Source organism: Suncus etruscus, chromosome 2 (genome assembly GCF_024139225.1).
Source record: "Suncus etruscus isolate mSunEtr1 chromosome 2, mSunEtr1.pri.cur, whole genome shotgun sequence".
Taxonomy (NCBI): Eukaryota; Metazoa; Chordata; class Mammalia; order Eulipotyphla; family Soricidae; genus Suncus; species Suncus etruscus.
Window position 1 is genome coordinate 86,424,860 of NC_064849.1, and position 13,917 is coordinate 86,438,776.

Below are 13,917 nucleotides of genomic sequence, written 5' to 3' on the forward strand. Positions count from 1 at the left end.
GACCTATTTGACTCTTTGTGGTAACTATAAGCAGAATTGATATCCTTTGCTAAAATTTAAACTCTGGACTCTGAGGAAGGACCTTGGTAGATTCACCCTGTTGGAATTAAGAGAAAACAGAGTCTGCTGTTCTTTTTTTTTTAATAAGTATTTCTATTTCATAAGTACTCAGTTGCACAGTGGTCCCTTTACATTTTCCATTCTATACCAGTACACAACCCTATTCAATTATTTTCATATATAATGCAATATATTAATTGTGTTGTTGATTAGTTGCTTTTATTTTTGAGCACCTAAGAAATAATGGTTATGAAAGTCATTGGGAGTACAAAGCAGTAACTGGGAATATATGCTCCACTTTACCCTCTTCCCCTATTTATACTCCATATCCATTTTTTTTTTTACTGTTTTCACCAGCCTATTGTTATTTTCTGGATTATTCTTCTGCAAGGATCAGTTATGTCTTGAGCTCCTTTCACAGTAATCTAACCATGGGAGAATGGGTCTCAAGCAGGGTCTCAGTGAAATTAATCCAAAACAAGCATAAAGGTGAAAAACATGGAGTTGATGGGGCTTTCAACTTTGTACTCTGGTCCCCTCTTTATTCTCCAGCTCAATCCACAACAGGGAAAGGTAGGGACTGATAGACAAAAGACCTATCTTCAACTAATTAAGTCTAGGTGGGCATTTTACATGTCAAAGGGTTGGTTAAAAAGGATACTGGAGTCTGGGAAAAGTCTTTGTTTTGGTTAAAATAAGGTGTAATCTAAAGATATGTGTACATTTTTTCTTTTTTTTTATCATTTCCTGTCTTTTATTTGGGGGTAGAATTTTTTTTAAACAAAGAAATTTCTACTAGATGTTGCTATGGTAACTAGAACAAATCAATATTCAAAGAGATATCACATATGATATTGATTGGATATATTTTATTGTTGGGCTGGAGAGACAGCATGGAGGTAAGGAGTTTGCCTTGCATGCAGAAGGACGGTGGTTCGAATCCCGGCATCCCATATGGTCCTTCCATGCCTGCCAGGAGTGATATCTGAGTGTAGAGCCAGGAGTAACCCCTGAGTGCTGTGACCCAAAAACCAAGAAAAAAAAGAATATATTTCATTGTAACAAAACCCAAGCTAAATTTTGATATTTGATAGAGTGACAAACCTTCCTTGACTCTGTAGTCACTATTTAGAGTCCAAATTATCTTTTTCTTAAATATAAGCACTATGATTTCTATCACAGAGAGGACTGTAATTTATCCAGTGAGGGCAGGTAAGTGGAAATTAGTTAAGTTTATTTTGTTTCATCAACTTATCTTTCTCCCTCTCATTTCTTTTTCTCTCATTCCTCTTTTATATTCCTAAATAAGATAGTTGCCTCACTATTTTTGTAAAAGCCCATTTTGTGACCATTCCATAATGCAAGTTCTTGATTCCATTTATTAAGCACCTAATTTTTATAATTTTCTACATTTAATTTAACTCTCATTTTTATAATTTTTTGCTTATATTTTATCATCATGGAGTTAGTTTGGTGAGTACTTTTTCTAAGTTCCTAAGCTGAAAAAAATATATGTTAGGTTAGTTCCTCAGCAACAGAGCAGTAGTTCCTCAGCAAATATCCTTGAGAGATTGATATTTTTGGAAAAATGAGATAACTCTAGGGAGCAATTGTAGAACAGGTAGAGCATTTGCCTTGCACACAGTTGCCCTGGTTCTATCTCTGGCAGCCCATATGGACTACAAAGCACAGCCAGGAGTAATCCCTGAGCATCATCAGGTGTGGCCCCCAAACCAAAATAGAAAAACAGAAAAAAATGAGGTCTCTTGGGAATCTCTGTGGCATATATTAACTGCAAGTAGAAATTTAGCTTATACATTTGAAGCATAGTAATAGCCATGAGGGACTTTTGTGAACCAATATTAGTCAATATTGACTCTGGCCAATGGAGTTGGGATCTAACTCTTGGCACTTTTCTGTGATAGAACCATCCAAGACCATATGGGGGTCATAGCAGGATCACATTTCATAGGTACCGTATTTTCTGGCATATAAGATGACTGGGCATATAAGACGACCCCCTACTTTTTCTGTTAAAATATAGGGCTTGGGCTATATTTGCCATATAAGACTACCTCTCTTTTAACGCACATCAAATGGAAATTAAAAAACATAAGAGAAAAAGAGTAGAACCCTCAAAGGTTAACAGTTGAATGCCTACAATCACTTTACATTTGTCATTTGAAGTGAGTGACTGATTTTTTAATTGTGATCTATGTTGAGAGCAGGGAGAGGGGGCTCCTCTAAGAGCAGCTAGCTGGGGTACAGTGATTAATAGGACAGTTAAAGGGAGACAGAGCACCTCCTCTGTGTCCCATAAAAGCTGAGCAGAGGACTGAGCACAAGAAAGCCGCATACCCAGAGGCTGGATGGGATGCAGTGCTTGGTAACTCAGTTCCTCTGTGTGCCCTGAAAAATTAATCAGGACAAGCAGAGGACTGAGTGATGTCGCCTGGCAGCTGGATGGGATGTGGTGGTAAGAGGGAGGCAGATTACTCATCCCTGAAGCAGTAGTAAGTTTCAGCATACCTTATACTGGCATATAAGATGACCCCCGACTTTTAAGTTTTTCATGGGTTAAAACGTTGTCTTTTATGCTGGAAAATACAGTAATAAAGAGATCCTTGGAGATCCCTATAGGTAAGAACCTATACAATCATTTCATTTTATCATCTGTATTTTATCTTAAGTCTTTCTTGAATTAATAAAGGCATTTTAAATTTAGTCTATCTTATTTTTTGGTTGACTCTACCTCTGTTAGGTTTTGATATTTGGTATTTTCATTTGGCTGTCCAAGCCAAAATCTACTTTTTTGTTTTATTTTTTGGGGTCACACCTGGTGGTGTTCAGGGGTTACTCCTGGCTCTGCACTCAGAATCACTCCTGGGATTCTGGAATGGGATGCTGGAAATCGAACCAATGTCTGTCCTTGGTCAGTTGCATGTAAGGCAAACACCCTACCACTATATTACCACTCTGCCCCTACCCCACCCCAAGTCAAAATCTTTAGCTTAGCTTGTGAATCAGATTTTCTGCTAAACTCTTTAAATCCATCTTCTCATGTAATTCTCACAGAACTTTCTGAGAGGAATACTTTTCTCTTTCCCATCCATGGTCTTATTGTTGAGGACAGTAAGACAGGTAGGAGCAATGGAGCCTGGATTTGAACTCAGGTAGTTTGGCTTTAAGAATATTCCTTTCCTCTTTAGTTTTCATCATGGAAATTATTCTCACATTTGCTGTGAAAGTGGAATTTATCTTATTATAATTGTGCACCTGCATTTGGATTGTGTTAGTTGTTTTCTCTCACTTAATTCTATTTGCTGTGTCTTTGAGAAATCTTTTGATTTGGTTCATCCATGTAGTGATTTTTTTTGACTTTGCTTTAATTAATCCTCTGAGTTTTACTTCAGTTACGTCTATGGGTTTCAAAGAGAAAAAAGCTGGGTAATCTTTGAGTTCCACTCTATTTTTCAAAGAACATTAGTTAAATATTCTTTTAATATCTGCTGATACCAAATATGCAGCCAACTTTCCTCTTGTGTATTACTTTGAAACTCATTTTTGCTGTTATTTTTGGACTTGGGATCATCTCTGGTGGTTCTCAGAAGTTACTCCAGCTTTGTTCTCAGAAATTGCCCTTGGAAGGCTCAGGGGATCATATGGGATGCCAGGGATTGAATCCCAGTCAGCTGCATGTAAGGCAAATGACCTACCCATAGTGCTTTCACTCCAGTCCTGAAACTTATGTTTATAATAATACTTTATTAAGAAATGAAAAATCTGTATTTATGTCTGATATTATTGATTATAATTGCCCCCAATTTATTGTTAAGATTTTGTCTGATAAATAGTTATCTCAAATCAACAGCTCCTTTCTGAAATGCATAGTGATCTAAAAAAGAGAATTCTTAGGGCCTAATAGAACCCATTCATGGAAGGAATAAGCATTTTTGCATTGTAAAGAACAAGCCTTTAATTATTTGCTAAATATTTTGATCATATATATTATGATTTTAATTTTTTGAGAAGTTACACTTATTTGATACCAAGAGAGTTATTTTCACTTTTAAGCTGCAAACTAGATATAGAACAGAAAATAAGCTCCTTTTTTTTGTTTGCTTTGTGAGGGCTCATCTTGCTGTGCTCAGGGATTACTCTGGGAAAGACTATATGGGGTAGCAGGAATTAAATGCTGATTGGCTGCATGTAAATGCAATTGTCCTATCCTCTATTTTATCTCTATCCCCAAGAAAACCCCTTCTTGAACTAAATAAGAACTTTCTACTATAATATATAATATATAGTGTATATAATATATAATAGAATTCTATGATAAACTTAATTGATTACTAATAAGATGCCTGTTTATTTTAATATCACTATGATATAAATTTTTCACTACACCCAGTGGTGCTCAGGACTAACTTTTGGTTCTGTGCTTAGGGGTCATTTCTGAAGGAAGACAGGGACCCATTGGTAGTGCAGGGATCAAATTCAAGTCAGCTACATGCAATATAATCTCTAATTTCTGTCATCTCTCTGACCTTCACTAAGTTTTAATCATGATTTAATTATCAAAAATATTGTTGAAAATATATATTGTTCATAAATTTTCATAGAGCATCTATGGGCTTTGTGCTTCCTCCTTCCTTCCTTTCAAATTGAACAGGAGATTATGAAATGTTCTATGACTCTAAGAGTTGAGCGAAATCTATTTTGGTAAATTTACATCATGTTTCCTAAGTGCATAATCTCTTAAATAATTTTGGTGTTGGTCCTATGTCCTCCACAAGATAGAAACTGTCCTTACTATGAAATCCTGGTGAACATATTTTAAATCTAGACTAATATGTAACCAAGACATTAAGAAAGTATGTGGAACACCACTCTGGCTAAAGCATGTTGAACTTCAAAATGCTCTGACTCTAGGGTGCAGGATTATAGATTTCCTCTACTGTTGGTTTTCCTGCTGCAATATTAATAGCTACAGCAGATCGCTGTCTGCCCACTGCTGGGACTTTGGCACCACATGTAGAGTCGTTCCACTTATTTCATGAAAAAAATGTTCTAGGGTTCAATATTAAAGAAGACTAAGTTTTTAAGAATAAGCCTCATATCAGCTACTGGGCAACAGCTCACTTGATGACACAAATGAAAAAAGGATTATATATGGTCACAAGGAAACACTTGTGTTGCTTTCTCTTAAGATAGTGCTAGAGTCTAGACTCAAAGGATGAGACCACACAACTGGAATAAAGTTTAATACTTTAATCTGTCTGCCTAAAAGGTCCCCATCACCTGAAGGAGATGAGCTCCACCCAAGGTCATGAAGAAGATTATACAGGGAAGGGGTATAAGGAGGTTCTTGCTGTAGGCGGATTCTGTCCTACAACATCAGTGGAATTTCAATGAATCCACTTCAGGGAGAGTTGTACGAGTGGCAAAATATGAAATATGAAATAATGAAACCACACACAGTGTATGTGGGGTCAATACATCTTCTGGCAGGAGTGCAACAAGTTTACTCTTTAAGCAGGGGGCATTATATGGGGGCAAAGCTAGTCATAGGTATAGAGAAGAATGTTTATAATCACAAAGCAGTTTAACAGTAAACAATACTTAAGCTATGGGTGTGAGCCGTAAGAATTCTGAGGTACAAAGGAGAAGGTTATAACTCAAGTCAGCTCTTTGCAAGCTTACTTCAAATGCAAAATCAGGGATTATTAGGAAGTTAAAAAGATCTAGGTACATAGTCTTTGCTGAGCTGGGCTCTATTGTTTTAGAGGTCAAGTAAGGAAGGCTCCTTTTTCTGAGAAGAGTCAATATCCCAGGATCTGGCTATGCCCTTGATTACCAGAAACTGAAGCTGCAAGGACATATTTAAAAAAGAGAAAAAACAGTGTCTTTGCTTTTAGGTGCTAAATATTATCCAGAAAAGGGGTTCTCTTAGTAATCTTTGGTGCTGAAATTTCTGAGACAAATTATTTGATTGAGGACATAATTTTGCCTGAGATTTTACAAAGGAAAGATAGCCAAATAATGACAGAATATATAATATCAAGCATGGATTTATCTCTTCTGGAATTTCTCAACTATTGATGCAGGGAAAAAAGTGTCCACAGTGGGCCTTTTGAATAACTCCATGGGGGTTATTTCAGTTCTCCATACCAGGAAAATCTAGGGATACATCTGGTGTGTTTCCTGAGTTCCCCTAAGTTTATGTATGCTGTGGGAGGTTCTAGCTTGTTTATGTTCTTTAAACTAAATGACTGTTGTCTATGGCTATCATCCTACTGCTCCCTTGTCCTTTTCTCATAGGCTACCTGGTATGACCAGATAGCTTGGAGGCTATGTTAATGAAAGTAGGCTTGAGAAAAATTAGCTTACACATGGTGTGGCTTACGCCATGCATTCTTATAAAATGATATCTTCCTGCTCAGAACCTGAAAAGAAGCTTGCCATGTGACCTTTACAAAATGGCTTCCCTCTTGGTTTAGAACACAGGTCCCAACAATAGCACATTTTCAACAATGTTGGCATGAGAGAAAGGCTATTCTTACTTCACTTTCTGGGTTCAAAAGTTCTATCAAATTGTTGTCACTGACCCTCTAAGATGAGTGTATCAGATGGAGTTATATCAAGATATAGACCTCACTCCGATGCACAACTCTAGAGAACTGATGGGAAAAAAAAGTTAAGTAGTGGCCAAGTTAAGAAAACCAAGAGAGGATGCCAAGTCATTGAGACAGATTGAAACATAGGAGGAGTAAAGAAGGGAGAAAAGAATTTTGGGAAGGTGAAGGTGATGACACAGAGCACTGGAATACTGGAGTAAGACTGATGCAGAAAGAGGGGGCAATGTGTGTTAGGTTGATGGAGAGAGATATCATGGAACTGTAAGGGGAAACTGAGGCTTCCTCTTTTAATATAGATATATAGAATATAGATTTTTGCTCTAGTCTTCTTGTTTTGGTTTTGGAGGCATGCTCAGGGGTTACTCTTTGATCTTCATTCAGGAATCACTTCTGGCAGTACTTTGGAGGGCCATATGGAATGTAGGGCTCAAAACAAGATCAGGAACATGCGAGGGAAGCACCTTATCAGCTGTACTGTTGCTCCGGACCCAAAAATATAGCTTCTTGTGGCCACTTATTTGATCTCTTTAAATAATACTGCTGCTATATGGCCAAAGAGATAGCATCTAGGAAAGATGCTTGTCTTACATGCATCCACCCTGCTTCAATCTCTAGCACCACATAAGCCTTGAGTATAGCAGGGTGTAACTCTGACCTCCAAAAGCATATTGTTAATAATGTAAAAATAAAACATTTTTAAAGGCAGTTTTCTACTGTAGGTAGGGAGAAAAATAGTATTCCTGGGACTCAAATTTCACCTCCCTTCGAAGCAAATGCTGGCTCTGAATCTCCTGTGAACACATTTTAAAAACTGTTCCCTGCAGTTTAAATTCTTGGCATCTGGCTTCCTCCAGATTCCCAAGATTTTAATTCTTAATCTACCCGTGTAGCCTTGGTAAAAGCTTTTTTAAAGATTCCCATATGTTAAAAAAAATTTTTTTTCTACCCACTGACAACATTTACATACCTTATTAGAGGGAAAGAGTAGCTTTCAATACTTTATTTATACTTGCATATGCTATTAGTAGCTAACAATTAAAGTTACCTTCAAAGCTTTTGAGACGTTTCCTTCAAATCAGATTGTTTAAAAGGTCTGTCAATTATTTTCTCGATTCTATAACACCATGAGACTATATTTACACCAAATCTCCTTGTGCTGTAACTAGGGTAAAGACTGAGGGTGTTTATATGTTTAAATTAAATTCGCAAATCCTTCCAATTCTGCCACAATTAAAAAAATCTGTTTCTTTATCTCATATTTATCTCCTTTTCCATAGGCACATATGCTATCTATGAATAATATTCTAAGTCCACAGATGCCAAATTGCTGTGATTATTCTCATATTATTAGTCAAGACTGGACTAATTCTACATTACACAATGTTCCAACCCTTGAAGATACCTGCGAGTTCAGTTTTGAATTCATTTTTACCCCGAAGCTTACAAAATTAATATACAATTACATTGAAGAAATCATGAACCGAAAAAGTTGAGAAGTAAATTTTCATTAAAACACATTAGGACTTGTAACATAATAGACATAATAGACCATTTTTTATGTTTTTTTTTTTTTGTTGTTGTTGTTGTTGTTGGTTCACTCCAAAACATACTCTATTTGCTTCTTTTATGTGTGTGGGAAAGACAGGGGAGGGAGGGGCTGGTGTGAATCCATAGCTCATGAATATGAGGTATACACTCTGGTTCTCAGAACCATCTTCCCACCAAAGATTTTAATTTAATATTGGGTCTTTTTGCCGGTAGACTTTACCTGTATAATATGTAATCATTTTATTCTATTTGTTTAATAGCAAATGTTCAGTAGAATCTGATCATTGTTAAAGTACTTTTAAAGAAATCTTTAGTTTCTTGCTTTTTGTGTGTGAAGCAAGATCCTTCCTTCCTTCACTCCCTCCTTACCTCCTTCCTTCCTTCCTTCTCAACTTCCCTCCTTCCCACCATCCCTCCCTCCTTCATTTTCTCCCACACTCTCACCTTCCTTCCCTCCTTTTTTTCTTCCCTCCTCCATCCTCCCTTTCCTCTCCTTCCTTCCTTCCTTCCTTCTTTCCTTCCTTCCTTCCTTCCTTCCTTCCTTCCTTCCTTCCTTCCTTCCTTCCTTCCTTCCTTCCTTCCTTCCTTCCTTCCTTCCTTCCTTCCTTCCTTCCTTCCTCCTTTCCCCTCCCTCCCTCCTTCCTTTCTTACTCCCTCTGTCCCTCCATTCCTTCCCTCCTTACACTCCTTACACCCCTACCTCCTCCACTCCTACCACCCCTCCCTCCCATCTTCCTTTCTTCCCTCCTTCCTTCCTTTCTTCCTTCCTTCCTTCCTTCCATCCTTTCTTCCTTCCTCCCCTCCTTCCCTTCTTCCTTCCATCTCTCCTTCCTTCTCAAATTCCTACCTTCCTTCCTCCCTTCCCTTTCTCCCTTCCTTCATTCTTCCTTACTCTCTCCCTCCATCCATCCCTTTCTTTCTCCCTCTCTCCTTCCGTACTCCTCCCTCCCTCCCTACTTCATTCTCTCCCTCCTCCACCCTTCCTTCCTTCGTTCCTTTCTTCCTCCCTTCCCTTTATTCCTCCCTCCTTGCTTTCTTGTTTCCTCTCTCCCTCCCCTCCCACCTCCCCTATCTCTTCCTTCCATACCTCCCTCATATCCTTTCTTTCTTTCCTCCTTTCCTTCCTTCCTACTTCCTTACTCCACTTCCCTCCTTCCCACATACCCTCCCTCCCTTAATCCCTCCCTCTTTCCTTTCTTCCCTCCCTCCCTCCCTTTCTTTCTTCCTTCCTCCCTTTGTTCCTCCCCTTTCTACCTCCCTCCTTTCTTAATCCCTCTCTCTTCCCTCCCTTGTCTACCTTTTCTTCTTTCCCTCCTTCCTCCCTTATCTTTCTTCCTCCTTCCCTCTTTCCCTCCCTCCACCCTTTCTTCCTTTTTTCCTTCCTTCCTTTCTTCATTGCTTCCTTCCTTCCCTCCTTCCTTCCTTCCTTCTTCCCACCTTCCCTCCTTTATTTCTTCCTTGCTTTCTTCCTTCCCTCCTTCCTTTCTTCCTTCTCTCCTTTCTTCTTTCCACCTTCCCGCCATCCCTCCCTATATCCCTCCCTTTTTCCTTCCTTCCATCTCTCCCTCCCTTCTTCCATTCCTTCTCTCCATTCCTTTCTTTCCTGTTTCCTTCCACCCCTCCCTCCCTTCTTGCTTCCTTCCTTGCTTCCTTCTTTCCATCTTTTATTTCCTTTTCCTACCTTCCCTTCTTCCCACCATCCCTCCCTCCCTTCTTCCATTCCTTCTCTTCATTCCTTCCTTTCCTGTTTCCTTCCACCCCTCCCTCCCTTTTTCCTTCCTTCCTTGCTTCCTTCTTTCCCTCTTTTATTTCCTTTTCCTACCTTCCCTTCTTCCTACCATCCGTCCCTTCCTCTCTCTTTCCTTCGTTCCATTACTCCCTCCCCTTCCATTCCTTCCCTCCATTCTGTCCTTCCTTGCCTCCTTCCTCTTTCCCTTCCTTTTCTCCCTTTCTCCCTTCTTCGTTCCTTACACCCTATCCCACCCTCCTTCCTCCTCTTTCGCCCTTTTTCCTTCCTTCCTTCCTTCCTTTTCTCCCTGATTTCTTCATCCCACCTACCCTCCTTCCCACATCCCTCCTTCGTTCTTTCCCTTCAATCCTCTTTTTCTTCTCTTTCTCCATTGCTCCCTCCTTCCTTCCTTACACCCTCTCTCCCTCCATTCCTCCTTCCTCCCTCCCCTCCCTCCCTTCTTCCTTCCTTCCTTCCTTCCCTCCTTTCTTCTCCCCACCTACCCTACTTCCCACCATCTCCCTCATTCTTTCCAACCCTCTCCCTCTCCTTCCTCTTCTCCCTCATTCCTTCCATTCCTTTTCCCTTCCCTACTTCCTTCCTTCCCTCCATTTCTTTTTCCCTTCCTGCTTCCTTCATTCTTTCCTTCCTCCTCCCTCTATTTTTCCTTCCTTCCTTCCTTCCTTCTTCCTGCCCTCCCTTCCTTCTTCCTTCCTTCCTCTTTCCCTTCTTTTTCTCCCTCCCTCCATTCTTCCTTACTCCTTTTCTCCTCCCTCTCTTCTTTCTTCCTTCCCTCCCTCCGTCCTTCCCACCATCCATCCTTCTCTCCCTCCTTCCTTGTTCCCAACTTCCTTCCTTCACTTCCTCCTTTATTTCTTCCTTTCTTTCTCCTTCCTCCCTTCCTTTCTTTCTTCCTTTTCCCTCTTCCCCCTCTCATTCTTTCCCTCCCTCCATTACCTCCATTCCTTCCTTGCTCCCTTCTTTCCTCCCTTCCCACTCTCCTTCCTTCCTTCCTTCCTTCCTTCCTTCCTTCCTCTCTCCTCCTTACTCCCTCTTTTCCTCCCTCCCTCCTGCACCCTTTCTTAATTCCCTCCTTCCTTCCCTCATCTCCTTCTTTCCTTCTTCCCACTTTCCCATAATCCCTCCCTCTTTTTTCCTTCCTCCCTCTCTCCTTCCTTCCTTTCTTCTCTCCCTCCTTCCTTCCCTCCTTCCCTCCCTCCTTCTTCCCACCTTCCTTCCTTCTTTTCTACTCTCCATCCTTCCTTCTTCCCACCTTCCTTTCTTTCTCCCCTCCCTTCCTTCTTTCTTCCTTTCTTCCTTCCTCCAGTCCTTCCCTCCTTCTTTCTTCAACCTTCCTACCTTCCTTATTTTTTCCTTCTTTTCTTCCCTCCTTCCTTCTTCCCACCTTCCTACCTTCCTTATTTTTTACTTCTTTTCTTCCTTTCTTCCCTTCTTCCTTCTCACCTTGCTTTTTTCTTCCTTCCTTCTTTCCTCCCTCCCCTTTCTCCTTTCCTTCCTTACACCCTCTCTCCCTTCCTCTCTCCCTCCCTTTTCTTCCACCCTTCCTACCTCCTTCATTTTCCCTCTCCCACCCTTTTCTTTCCTTTTCTTACTTCATCCTTCCTTTCTTCCTTCCATCCCACATTCCCTCCTGCCTTCCTTGCTTCCTTCCTTCCCTCCTTCACACCTCTTCCTTTCTACCTTCTTTACTTTAACTTCCCTCCTTCCCACCATCCCTCCCTCCCTCCTTCCTTCCATTACTCCTTCTTTCCTTTCTTCCCTTCCTTCCCTCTCTTCCTCCCTCCTTCCTTTCTTCCTCTCTCCTTCCTTCCTTCCTCCTTCCCCTCTCTCCCTTTCTCCCTTCTTCCTTAATCACTCACTCTCCCTCTCTCCCTCCTTCCTTCTCTCTCCCTTGTCCACCTTTCTTCATTCCCTCCTTTCTTTCTTCTTTCCTCCCTCTCTCTCTTCCCTTTCTCCCTCTTTTTCTCCTTCCTTCCTCCCTCCCTCTTTCCTTCCCTCCTCCACCCTTTCTTCCCTCCTACCTTCCCTTCTTCTTTCCCTCCTTCCTTCCATCCATTATTCCTTCCTTGCTTTCTTCCTTCTCTCCTTCTACCCCGCCTTCCTTCTTCTCAAAAATCCTCCTTCCCACCATCCCTTCCTCCTTCCTTATCTTCTTCCTTCCCTGCCTCCCTCCCTCCTACCTTCCTTCCCTCCCTCCATTTTTCCCTGCTTTCTTCCCCTCCCTCACTTCTTCTTTCCTTCTTCCCTCCCTCCCTCCTTCCTTCTTTCCTTTTTTCTTCATTCCTTCCTCTTTCCTTCTCTTTCTCACCCCTCCCTCTCTCCCTCCATTCTTACTCCCTCTTTCCCTCCTTCCTGCCTTTCTCCCCCTCTCTCCCTTCCTTCCTTCCTTCCTTTCTTCCTACCTTCCTTCTTTCTTTCTGTCCTTTACTTCCTCCCTTCCCTTTCTCTCTCACTCTCTCCTTCCTTTCTTACCCCCTCTCTCCCTCTGTTCCCTTCCTTTTTTTTACCATTCTTTTTTTATTTATCTTTCTTTTTAAAATTTTTTTATTTTTAATTATGAGAACAAGGATGCAAAGAAAGAGGACAAGGTAAAGTTACAGTGGAAGGACAATCACCCATAACATAAGTCTCAGAAGTCCCCTTGCTGATATCTTAACTTTGAAATTTCAGCCAAATGTTCCCTTCCTTATTACCTCCTTCCTTCCCTCCCTTCCTCCACCCTTTCATTCTTCCCTCCTTTCTTTCTTCCATCCTTTCTTACTTTTCCCCACCTTCTTTCTTCTCACCTTCTCTCCTTCCTCCTTCCTTCCCTCCCTCCTTCTCTTCTTCCTCCCCTTTCTCCCTCTTTTCTTCCTGCCCTTCCTTCCCTCCCTTCCTCCTTCCTACATTCTATTCCTCCCTCCCTCCCTTCCTTCTTCACTTTCTTCCATTTCTTCATTTCTTCCCTGCTTCCTTCCTCCCCTCCCTCTCTTCTTCCTTCCTTCTTTCTTTCCTTCTTCTCTCCCTTCCTCCTTCCTTCCTCTTTCCCTTCTCTCTTTTCCTCCCTCCCTTCTTCCTTACTCCCTCTCTCCCTCCCTTTCTCCTTTCTTCCCTCCCTTTCTCCTCCACCCTTTCTTCCTTCCCTCCGTTTTTCGTTTATTTTTTCCTTCCTTTATTCCTCCCTCCTCCTTTACTCCCTCTCTCCCTCCCTTCTTCCTTACGCCCTCTCCCCCTCCCTCTCTTCACTCCCTCCCTACTTCATTCCTTCATTCTTCCCTCCTCCACCCTTTCTTCACCCCTTCCTTCCATCCTTCATTTATTCCTTCCTTTTTCTTACTCCCTTCCCTTTCTCCCTTCCTCCCCTACCTTCCTTCCTCCCTCCCTTCATTCCCTCCCTCCATACTTCCCTCTCTTCCTCCTTCACCCTTTCTTCCTTTCCTCCTTCCCACCTTCCCTCCTTCCTTGCTTACTTCCTTCCCTCCTTTACACCATTCATCCCTCTCTTCTTTCCTCCTTCCCTCCCTCCATTCTTCCTTCCTCCCCTCTCTCCTTCCTTCTTCTCACCTTCCTTCCTTCCATTTCTCCCTCCCTTTCTCCTTCCTTCCATCCTTTCTTTCTTCCTTCCTCCCCTCTCTCCTTCCTTCTCACCTTCCTTCCTTCCATTTCTCCCTCCCTTTCTCCTTCTTTCCATCCTTTCTTTCTTCCTTCTTCCCATCTTCCTTCCTTCCACCTTCCTACCACCCTTCCTACATCCTTTCCTTCCTCCCTCTTTCCTTTCTTCCCTACATTCATTTTCCCTTCCCACCTTCCTTCCCTCCATTTCTTCCTTCCCTCCTTCCTCACTCCCTCCCTTCTTCCTTCCTTTATTCCTTCCTTCTTCCCTCTCTCTTCCTTCTTATCTTCCTTCCTCCTTCCCTTTATCCCTCCCTCCTTTCCTTACAC